The sequence below is a fragment of the Lactuca sativa genome, chromosome 1 (assembly GCF_002870075.4).
Source record: "Lactuca sativa cultivar Salinas chromosome 1, Lsat_Salinas_v11, whole genome shotgun sequence".
NCBI classification, from domain to species: domain Eukaryota; kingdom Viridiplantae; phylum Streptophyta; class Magnoliopsida; order Asterales; family Asteraceae; genus Lactuca; species Lactuca sativa.
Window position 1 is genome coordinate 232944243 of NC_056623.2, and position 12198 is coordinate 232956440.

Genomic DNA, 12198 nt, shown 5'->3' on the forward strand with positions numbered 1-12198 from the left:
TGACCTTTAGGGCAGTTGTTTTACTTGCCAAAACGTCCATCAAGGAGTTCTCAGCTGCAAGATCCTCTTGTAGCTTAGCCAGGTGGGCATCGATGGAGGCACGAAGTGCCGAGTTGTCGTCGCTTATATTCTGGCGTAAGGAAGCGAACGAGGACAGCTCCGTCGAGACAAACTTGGCCAATTGTTGAATAATCGGTTCCAGAGTTGTCTTGGTGGTGTCGGCGCTCTCCTACAAGGACTTCAGCAGGACGGTAGCGTCGGAGAATAGTTTATCGACTTTTTCGGTCGCAGCCTCACACGCTCTGGTGGAGGCATCAATCGCAGCAGTTGCTGAGGCCATCGAATCATGTTGAGCCCTGGAGAAGGCATCAACGATTTTCTGAAGGGCAGCTTCAGAAAGAGATGACTGCTGGTTGGTGGAGGAGGCGAGAAGTAGATCAACCTTCTCGTTAAGCTCTTTGAGATGCTTCTTTGTCACTGGAGCATCAACCTCCTCATCGCTTTGAACTTGAAACGGACTATAGTAGACCGAATCGAAGTTCATGTGATCACCACCAAGGTAAGGGTTGTCGCCATCGGAGGCATTTTCTGGAGATGGAGATGGTGGTGAAGCTGGGGGTGTTGTGGTTGGCGTATGTTGAGTTTGAGTGTGGGGTGGGGTAGTTTCGGGTGGTGGTTGAATTTGGGTTTCGGTTTGTGGTGTTTCGGTTACAGGAGGGGTTTCGGAAACTGGTGGTGTTTCGGTTGATGTGGTGAAAATGGGTGGTGGTATAGGGAAAGAGGTTGGGGGAATGGTGGGGTTTATGGTGGGAATGGAAATAGGAATAGTTGGTGGAGGTGAAGGAACTGGGGATTGATGAAGTTCCATCTCTGGGGTTGGGGACCGAGGTGGTGTGTTGCCTCGTTGAGGAGATTCGTCTCCTTGAGATCCTTCAGGGTCCGAACTCCCACCCTCAGATTCGCTTGGAGAGGAGGGAATAACAAGCTTTCGCTTCTGTTGGGTCTTCCTCCTCTTTGGCTGTGGGGACTGTGCAGCCTTCGGTTGTTTCCTCTTCTTGGGAGAAGGTCCCTTTGGAGCTTTGGACACTTGCTTCCCTTTCTCTGCCTTTTTACCCCTGCCCACCGGTTTGTCGGCATCATGAATCGACCTTAGCATGTCCGGTGTCAGTTCCCTCGGACCAGTTGGCCTAAACTCCTTGATCGTTCTGATCAGTCTGCTGTCTGAGGGCACATCTGCATACATTGTCTCCGGGATGGAGCCAATGAAGGAAAATTTGGATGCATCGGATACGATGATCTTCTTGGTATGGAACGTACCAATAGAAGACATCGATGCACCATCAGCAGTTGGAACTTCAAACTTGTCCATGGCCCATCTTGTAATCAAGATCCAGAACCGGGCCAAGGACACCTCCGAGTGTCGGGATGAGGAAGAGAGGCTCTGAATGAGCTGTTGCCATAGGACAAACCCATAGTCCAGGTTTATCCCGTTGTATACCCCGTACATTATCGAAAGGAAAAGACGACTGGCACCGTCAGATCCTGAGCTCCTCTCTGACAGACCCTTGAAAAGGACTGTAAATAAGCCATTCCACTGTGGCGGCAGGCAAGACTTCTTAAACTTGGCTACAGAGGTGAGAACCTCTGTGTATCCCATGTTGTAAAACATGTTATACAGCATCCCAACCGGAATAGTCTCCAGATGAACTCGAGAAGGGTCAACGGCAAACCCTAGCATAGTGCAGAACCTTTGTCGTGAAACGGAGGTTTTGTGTTCTGCAATCTCGAAAAATACCCGATCAACAACCTTGTCGTAGTAAGCAGTCGCGTAGACCTGCGATAGGGCCACCATTGGCACAGTTTCAATGCGTGAGAGTGCAGGTGCAATCTGGGAGTACTTCAGGCATTCAATGACCGGCGACATGTAGGAGTCGTACGCCAGTGGGTTGAGATCAATGACCAGACATTGTTGGGGTCGGATGGGAAGAATCTGTGAGGTTGCATGAACAGAAGAAGATTCAGCCATTGTTGCAGGTTTGAAGAAGAAGATGAGCCGGAGAGAGTTTGGGAATATTTGAGCTTTGGAAATTATGGAGGCAGTAAAGAGGTAAAAGGTGGTGTAGACGGCCTTTTATAGTGGGAGATAGGAGAGAGAAAAATCGTTTCAAATCTCTTACGGAAATACGAAGCGGGTTTTTGACTGACTGATTGGGGACAGTTGGGGCGTGCGATGATCACGTAGGAGAGAGAGTGTCAGATTCCTAGGATTACGCCACCCAATAAGCGCCGGTTCAGAGAGAGGAACTGTTTCCATTTCCACACGCGCCTTTAATGCCAGAGTGATGACGCTTCAATATTGCACACGCGTCCATAAGTGTCAGGAAAAGCGCGGCCGTTTCAAATTCACGCGCGCCTCCTTTTTACCGTCGTTTGAATTTTATCCCTTTAACTCCCGCCGAGTCAGCAACCTTTCGTCTTATCCCTTTTTAAACGGTATTTTTTTTTGAATTAAACGCCCACGTGGATAGTTTCTGACCACAACTTCATAATTAACCACCGAGTAATAAGCCAGCCTGTAAATAATTAGTAACGGAATTTTGGAAAATCTAGGATTTTCGTGTAAAGAGTGTAAAAAAAAAGAAATAAAGCAACTCTTTTAAGGATATTTTGTGATGTCATTAATGACACGAAACTGATGATCCCGGGCACGAATCTCTTCCTTCAAGGTCAAGAGAGACCTCAAAGTGTTAGTGTGGAATCCCGTTGAATTACGATCAAACACTTATTAATAAATGTTGAAAGGCTTCTTTTAATTTGGCTAAATAAGGGTGGTTTCGCTTTGATTCACCAATTCTATTCTTGATATAAGAAAGAAAGTGAACAAAGTACTTGTGAGACCGGTGTAGCCTGTTGAACAAGTAGGTAGGAATTGATTTTGTATTGGCTTGGATTAATATAAAATCTCAGATAAAAATTTAAAACTGGATCCCTTGGGAAGAAATGTTATGGTGTGTAACAATTTCATGGGAATCACGCAAAAGAAAATTTGAGATTTCATGAGAGTACATTCGTCAATTCATAGGTGAAAACTTGAGCAAATTAATTGTTCACCGTCAATTCGTTGGTGTTGAATTTTGGGTTTCACTTAGCTCGTAGTGGCACGAAACTAAGATCATAAACACAGATGTTGTGTAACCATAAACCTCAGTGGTAGTTTCTGAGAGTCTCAAGGGTTACGATAATGAAACGAATGTAGTGGAGAAGAGTTATTGAGATGGTGTAAGAAAATATAGTACCTCTGCTGCTAAAACAAGGACTAAGCAGGAAAGTCTTAACTCGTGTGAGAAAAGATTGAGGTAGCTCACGATTAGAATAAATGTATTAGCCTTATTGGGAAGACAAGGTTTGTGTATACCAGGTCATGAAGGCTATTATTCAAAATCTTATGAGGCTTGGGACACATACAGCAGCATGCTTCTAGGGACACTTAAGTAAGTCATCAAATATATCCCCATAAACGAATGAGCACAAAAAAAATAAATAAAATATTTTTGGAGTTTTTGAAATTTATAATAAAAATAAAAAAATTAATAAAAACGTTAGAAAAAAAATAAGACAAAAAAAAAACTTTGGAAAAAAAATGAAAAACCGAACCCGAACGTTCGGTTGGTTTCGGTTGGGAGAAAGATGAAAAATCGAACCCGAGCGTTCGGTTGGTTTCGGTTTTAGAAAATTTTGAAAAACCAAACCCGAACCTTCGGTTGGTTTCGGTTCCACAAAATTTTGAAAAACCGAACCCGAACCTTCGGTAGGTTTCGGTTTTGGAAAATTTTGAGAAACTAAGGAATTTAGACATGCAAGAGATAAATACTTTTAACATAAAGAAAAACAAAATTGTACAAAAAAATATACAACACAGAAAGACTACCTTTGAAGTAATGAGCGAGTCAGATGGTTGAACCGAACCCGAACGTTCGGTTGGTTTCGCTTCTTACGTTTGAGGTTGAGAGGTAGTGTGAGGTACTGACTCTGATTCCATCATACCTAGCCCTTGCAATATTTTATTGAATGATGCTTCAGGAAGAGCTTTGGTAAAGACGTCAGCCAGTTGATCAGTGGTTCTTACGAAGTGAACTTCGACGTTTCCATCTTCCACATGATCTTTGATGAAGTGATACCTCAGTGTTATGTGTTTGGTTTTAGAGTGTTGCACTGGGTTATGACAGATCCTAATTGCACTTTCAGAGTCACAATATAGTGGGATCTTCTTCATATTGAGTCCATAGTCTCGAAGTTGACTCTGGATCCAAATCACTTGTGATGTGCAGGATGCAGCGGCAATGTATTCCGCTTCGGCAGTAGACAGCGACACACACGTTTGTTTCTTGGATTGCCAGCTGACCAACTTCCCGTCAAGGAATTGACAGCCACCAGTTGTGATTTTACGGTCGAGTCCACATCCTCCAAGGTCAGCATCAGAATACGCTTGAACGAAGAAGCCTGAGTTGGATGGATACCATAGACCTAAGGAGGCGGTTCGCTTGAGATAGCGTAAGATGTTCTTCACTGCAAGCATGTGAGGTTCGCGTGGGTTTGCCTGAAATCTAGCACAATAACACACAGAAAACATGATATCAGGCCTGCTAGCAGTTAGATACATCAGTGAGCCTATCATTTGACGATAGAGCGTGATATCGACAGCCGGTTTGTCTAGAGATGGGTTAAGCTTGGTGCCGAATGCCATTGGGACTTTGACTTTTGAGTCTCCCATCATGCCAAACTTCGCTAGGAGAGTCTTCGTGTAAGCTTCCTGATTTATAAAGATGCATTCGGGTCCCTGTCTTATGTTTAAACCAAGGAAAAAGTTAATAGGACCCATTGAGCTCATTTCAAACTTAGTCTCCATCAGCTTTCTGAATTCAGCTGTTAAGTTGGGATTCGTGGAGCCAAAGATGATGTCATCGACATAAATTTGAACTATCATAAGGTGGTTACCTTCCTTTTTGCGAAAAAAGGTTGGGTCAACCGAACCTTGTTTAAATTTAGACATCTTTAAAAATTTTGTAAGTGTTTCATACCAGGCTCTCGGAGCTTGTTTGAGGCCGTACACAGCTTTATCCAGAATATAGCAATGATTTGGATACTTTTCGTTCACGAACCCAGGAGGTTGCTCCACATACACAGTTTCTTCGAGTTCTCCATTGAGAAATGCACACTTGACATCCATTTGGAAAACCTCAAAGTTTTTGTGAGCAGCATAGGCCAGGAATATTCTAACAGATTCTAGCCTAGCAACTGGAGCGAAAGTCTCTTCATAGTCTATCCCTTCCTCCTGACAGTATCACTTAACCACCAGACGAGCCTTGTTCCTTATGACATTACCTTCCTTGTCCATTTTGTTCCTAAAAACCCATTTGAGACCAACAACCGAAGCATCTGGAGGAGTTGGAATGAGGCGCCAGACTTTGTTCCTTTCAAATTCGTTCAGTTCGTCTTGCATTGCTTGAACCCAATCAGAGTGATCGAGGGCAGTGTTCACTGTCTTCGGTTCAACTTTTGATATGAATGAGTTAAACATACAAAACTCAACCTTTGAAAATAAGGATGTCTGTTTTGCCTTCAGTTGAGATCGGGTCAGAACCTTTTCAGATACATCACCAACTACTTGAGAGATAGGATGATCTCTGGTCCATTTGGTAAGAGGAGGATAATTCGGATCAAAGGTTGGGTCTAGTTCAGCATTGATCATTTCTTCTGGCTCAGATTGGCTATCGTAATCAAGCGTCATATCATCATGCTCCCCCTCAATTGATGAGTCTTGAGAAACATGAGGTTCAGGGGTTTCTTGTGGTGCTGGGCTTTCAGGCGTTGAAGCACCTTCGTTTGGAGGGGCATCTTCGGTTGGAGAGGCACCTTCGGTTGATGAAGGACCTTCGGTTGAAGTTGTAGAGTTTGGCTCCCCCTGGACTTGTGAGCTTGGCTCCCCCTCAACATGAGAACTTGGCTCCCCCTCGACTGAAGCATTGTTGGGTGGAGATTCATGAGTGGACGATTCTCCTTCATGCATTCTTCTTGCAGCATCTTCGACAATCTGCTTCATATGATCAACTTTGTTGTCAGCTGCACCTGCTTCTGAGAGAGAAGCTTTTTCCGGTTCGTCAAAGAGTTCCAGAAAATTCTCGTATAAATTGGCGATCGAGACTGTGACTTGGCCAGTTTGAGGAAAGATTTCCCCGGCAGTGTCTTCTATGGCCTGTAGCTTCTTGACATAGCTATCGTCAAAGGTCACATAGTATGTCTCTTCAATCCTTCTTGAACGTTTGTTTAGGACCCTGTACGCCTTGGATGTGAGCGAGTAACCCAGAAAGATTCCCTCATCGGCTTTGACATCAAACTTGTTGCGGTGTTCTTTAGAGTTAAAGATGAAACACCTTGAGCCAAACACGTGGAAAAATTTCACATTGGGCTTTCTGTTGTTTATTATCTCATATGGTGTGAGCGTGAAGCGCTTGTTGAGATAGGACCTGTTTTGTGTAAAACAAGCAGCAGAAATAGCGTCAGCCCAAAAATAAAGAGGTAAGGAAGCGAAACTTAGCATAGTTCGGGCAGCTTCACACAAAGACCGGTTTCGCTTTTCGACTATTCTGTTCTGTTGTGGTGTGTAGGGAGCTGAGAAATTGTGACTAATTCCCTTTTCTGCAAGAAACTCTTCAAACTCCCTGTTCTTGAATTCAAGGCCATTATCGCTCCTGATGTTGAGAACGACCTTCTTGAGCTGGACTTCAATTTGCTTGATAAACACTTTCAGCTTTTGAGTCGCTTCAGATTTGAGCTTTAGAAAGAACACCCATGTAAATCGTGAAAAGTCATCAACGATAACAAGAATATACTTGCTACCACCGATGCTTTCTATAGATGAAGGACCACACAAATCGATATGAAGTAATTCGAGTGGTTCAACAACTTTTGTGTTGATTACAGATGGGTGACTTTGACGACTCTGCTTCCCCATTTCGCATGCAGCACACAAATGCTCTCTGTCGAACTTGAGCAATGGAAGACCCCTAACATGACCTCCAGTGACAAGTCGGTTGATATCTTTGAAATTGAGATGAGAGAGTCTTCGGTGCCACAACCAGCTTTCGTCGGATTGAGCTTTTGATAACAAGCATATGGCTGGGTTTCCTTTGATGGGTTTCATGTTTAGAGGAAACATTTCACCTTTTCGCTCTGACTTTAGAATCACTTTCTTTGTCCTTTTCTCTATGATTTCAGAACCTTCATCATCGAATGAGACTTTGAGACCTGTACCTCCAACAAGCTGAGATACACTGATGAGGTTGTGTTGGAGTCCTTCCACTTAAGCCACCTTCCTTATAGTGAAGTCTCCATTCGTTATCATTCCGTATCCCTTTATGGTGCCGAAAGAATTATTTCCAAACTTGACGTTGCCACCATGTGCAAGAGATCTGTATTCCCTGAGCTCCTCTTTCCTCCCTGTCATGTGACGCGAGCAGCCACTATCGATGTACCATTCTTCGTCAAACTGCTCGTCACTTATAACCTGCAAAAATTTAAGCAGATTTAGGAACCCAAAGTTTCTTGGGTCCATGTGAGCTTTTCATGGGAACGGGAACAGTAAGAGAGATGTCAACTAGATATGTTCGTTTTATTAGAATTGTTTCATCTTTCTTTTTAATGGTAAAGACTTTTATTTTGTTAGGATTGGGTGAGTTCGTTTTGGACTCTGGTTTGGATTCATTGACCTTCTGCTTTCCCTTTTGTCCAGCTGATGAATGAGATTTTTGAGAACAAGCGGAATTATCTTTAGAGCAAGATGGAGATGAATCGGTGGAAGTAGAGGTATTAGAAGAACGAGAAGAATTAGAAAGAGAGGATTTGGATGGAGAGGATTTCCTGGCTGGTGACTCTAGGTGACCCTTTTGCTTTTGATCATTGGAGGGACTGACCTTAGAGTCTTGTTCTCTTTTGACTTCAGAACCGAACCTCTGCGTTCGGTTGGAGTTGTTCTTGGAACCGAACCTTTGGTTTTGGTTGAACTCTTTTTCAGAACCGAACCTTTGCCTTCGGTTGGTATTTTCTTGTGAACCGAACCTTGGCTTTCGGTTGTTGGAACATTCAGGCTTTCTTACAGGATTGTTTTCATACTTCAGATTCTTGTCTTGGTGTGAGTAGTATGCATTCTGGGAGTGCCAGAATTGTTTCCTTTCAGAAAGGTTCTTCCTGTATCGTTGGTTCCTTTCAATCTTCCTATCCCTCATCTGCTTAGGTTGATGATGAATATTAGCTTTCGTTGTCGGTTTCTCCTTGGCTGGTTCCTTTTGAAATTCAGGAGTTTTACTTTGAGTCGAGGGAGCAGAGGGAATATCCAAAGAAGATCCAGTTTGCACTGAGGGAGTAGAAGGAATGTTTGAAGAAGTTCCACTTAGAGCTGAGGGAGTAGAGGGAATGTCTTTAGCTGATCTCCCATCCTCCTGAGGAATATCTTTCGTACCACTGGTGCTTGGCTCACTGAAATTATCAGGCTTATTCAAGGGTTCAGGTATGTATCTCCCTTTTCTCATCCAGGAGGTTCTTTCAGATAGGCCAACGGTTTCGTTTCCATTATCTATTGGAGCTTCCCAGAAGTACTCATCACAGCCATCAGCATTGTCTTCGTTTACAATGTCTGTGAGCTCAGCTGTTTGATGTTCGGTTACTCCAGTCACTTTGTATACTTGATTCGGAGTGGTCCTGACCTTTTGATACACAACTGCTTTCTCTACTAATTTCGAGGACTTTTGTTGAGACAATCGAGCGAACTCCACAGAATTTTCAGAAATTAGATTTTTGTGGTTTTCAGTTTCGCTTTTAACAAATTCTGAGCAGTCAACCGTATCTTCTACAGAAATTTCACTCATGTTTTCGTCCTCGTTAAGCTCAGATGCATTTTCAACATCAATTTTGTTTTCTGAGCTTACGTTGGCGTTTAAAGAGTCAAATTTTTGTATAGTTTCGGTTCTCAGTTTAAGTCTGTCATTTTCGTCCAAAAGATTTTTGAGCATGTCCTTGTGGTCTTTGGATTTAATGAAGGACTCAATTTTGTCCAGTCCATACATGTAGGTTGGATTGACATCGTCAGACGATATCACACTCTCACAATGATAGGCTTCGGCATCGATTTCATCCTCCTTAAACTCTAGGAAGGGTAAAATCATGCGATGGATCTTTTGGCCTATTTCACAATCTAAGTGAAGCTGAGTAATATTGGAATATAATCGTTTGGCAATTAAAAAAAAAACATTTCGTTGTTTTAACAATTTTAAATTGTCTCTCTGTAAATAAATGTTTTCGTCTTTAACTTTAACTAATTCCGACTCTTTTAACTCAATCCACATTCGCCGCTCCTCACTCTTCGACGCCACCCTGCTTAATTGATCAGTCAGGTTAGAATTGGTGACACGAGTTTGAGTTAAGCTACTATCTAAATGAGAAATTCTTGTATTAACATTTTTTAGTTCTTTCTCATATGAGGATGGTGGAACTTTAGATGAAATAAAAACAGATTGTACCTTCTTTATCAGTTCATCGAGCTCATTGAACTGCTGGCTGAGTGGTTTCGCCGTAAAGCACATATCCTCCTGTACCTTCGGTCCATCGCTTCCTCCATCGGTGTTGTATCCCCTCATTTGAGATACGTCAGTCACCATGAAGCATTTTCCACCACTGCTTTCCTCCTTAGCCACATAAGCCTTTCCATGGATAGGCTTCCTCACTTCTTCGTCTTCTGAGTCAGTAGACCAAACTTCTGTGCTACCGAACTCATCGTCATTAACCGAACCCTGCACAATAAGAGCATTAATAGAAGGGTTAGCGGTAGACTTCTTCTTTCTCAACTCATCCAGTCTCTTCTGCAGCACGGCTTCCTCATTATGTCCATCGTCTTTTTCAGCCATCTTCTTAAGAACACAGTCCTTAGCATAGTGGTTCTTGCCACCACAGTAGAAACAGCTTACTCCGGAATCGCCATCTGCCTTTGGTTCCTTCTTGGGCTCCTCAGCCTTCGGTTCATTGTTCACCTTTTCAGAGTTGTAACTCCCCTGCCAGTTTCGGTTTTTGTTGCTAGGGAATCTCTTCTTTATGAACCTCTTAGGATTGGACACCATCATGGCATAATCCTCAGATGTGAGGTCATATTCCTCCAAGTTGAGCTCTTCATCCTCCATCACAGCTTTACTTTTAGATAGGAGGGCCAACGAACCAAGACTAGAAACGACGTTCTTCTCTTGCAGCACAATCTTCTCCTGGGACTTGAGAATACCCACCAGCTTCGCCAAAGAGTAAGATTTAAACTGCTCATGGGCTTTGACTGTGGAAACCACTGCTCTCCATTCAGACCTCAGTCCGTTCAAGAAAGTAACCTTCTGTTCGATAAGCTTCCTTTCAATGTCGTGTTTGATCATCTTGCTGAGAAGATGATTGAAGCGATCAAACGTCTGGGTCACCGTTTCTTCGGCTCCTTGCCTGAATTCACCAAACTCTGATAAGAGCAAGGTTTGGATAGAATGTTCAAGATCCTCGTCTGTAGAATACAGTTCACGAAGTCTATCCCATACTTCCTTTGCCGTCGAACATGAGCTAACCAATCTGAATGTGTCGGACTGAAGGGTGAATCTGATCAACCTTAACGCCTTAATATTACACTGGAATTTGTCCTTTTCATCTTGTGCAATATCCTTCACATCCTTCAGCAGATCGTTGTATTCCTTTTGCGTCTTAATGATTCTGGACGTTGCTGAATGAGAAAATGGTCCATTGATGATAGCTTCCCATATGAGGTACCCATTATCCTCCGATCCAATCACGTAGTCTTCAAAGTGATGCGCCCATACTTCATAGTCATGGGTGTATAAGATTGGAATCTTTGTCGTCGAACCAATGCTGTTGGAAATATTAATAGGGTTTGATTGCGTCTCGTCCATTGTGATCGTAAAAACCTGTTCAAAGATCAGACTTGTAATAACTCAGATTAGGGCAAAACAATAAATATCAAGATACGTCAATAATGAGATGACGACTCAATAAATATTATTAATTGCGGAAAAACCCTAATGGAAATCTTTTTCACAGTAAAGATGTGTATCGATTACACAGCCTCCTGCTCTGATACCAATTGATGGGATTAAAACAACCTTTAATCTATGAAGATCGATTAGATCTTGAACAAGTATATAAATATAAAACAGTAAAAACTTAATAAAAAGAATAAGACAAGATTGAATCAAACGAGTCGAATGATTAAAACAAAATCCTCAGAAGAGCTCGATTAAGAACATCAACTGTAGAGGATTGGTAGGTTACAAGAACGATTAAAGAAAACCTTGAAATTACTATCGTTAAGCTCTCTATCGTTATTCTCTAAAATCGTTAACCTAATATGCACGCAAGCATTAACTTATATACAATACATAAAAGGCTCTCGGTTGGACAGGCCCAAACCGGAGTGTACATGGCTAAACTAACGAGCCCAAAAGACGCAACATCAAATAAAACTTCAGCCCAACAGTAAGAAAACAGTAAGATGAATGCAATAGATAGGCGCTTGGTGAAGCAGCGGAGATGAGTCTGATGAAGGAATTGGGGTGTCGCTGGAAGAAGAGAGAAGAAAGTCGCATAAGGAAGGCATTGGGGGAACAAGGGAAGATGTGATGGACAGATAATGGATTGCAGTTGACCTATAATAGGAAAATGGAGTTATCTTGACCCAAAATCACGATCCACGGGAGGAATATGCTTCACCTTCAACATGTCATATGTTTTTCTCTTACTTTTCATACGTACGCAGGTTAATTGGGTTTTGAAGAAGAAAAAATCATATTGGGATATAGGTGTTCTGATGGATGATGGAAGCGGTGGGATACATGTTTTGAATCGATACCACAAGTGGTAAAGAGAACTGATGTGATGGTTGAGTCGCCTGTGAAGGATTTAGTTGGTCGTTTTCATGAAGAAGAATTCGGAGTTGTGGTTAATGGAGAACGGGGATCGGTGGAAGAATTGATAAGGGTGGACGATTCGTCGGGGAAGAGTGTTTGAGTGCAGAATTCCAGAAAGAAAAGTGGATACGGCACAACGGAACCGAGTCATAAGAAACGATGGTTATGTCCATGGCGTCCTTTCAAGAGAAAGGCGACGTGG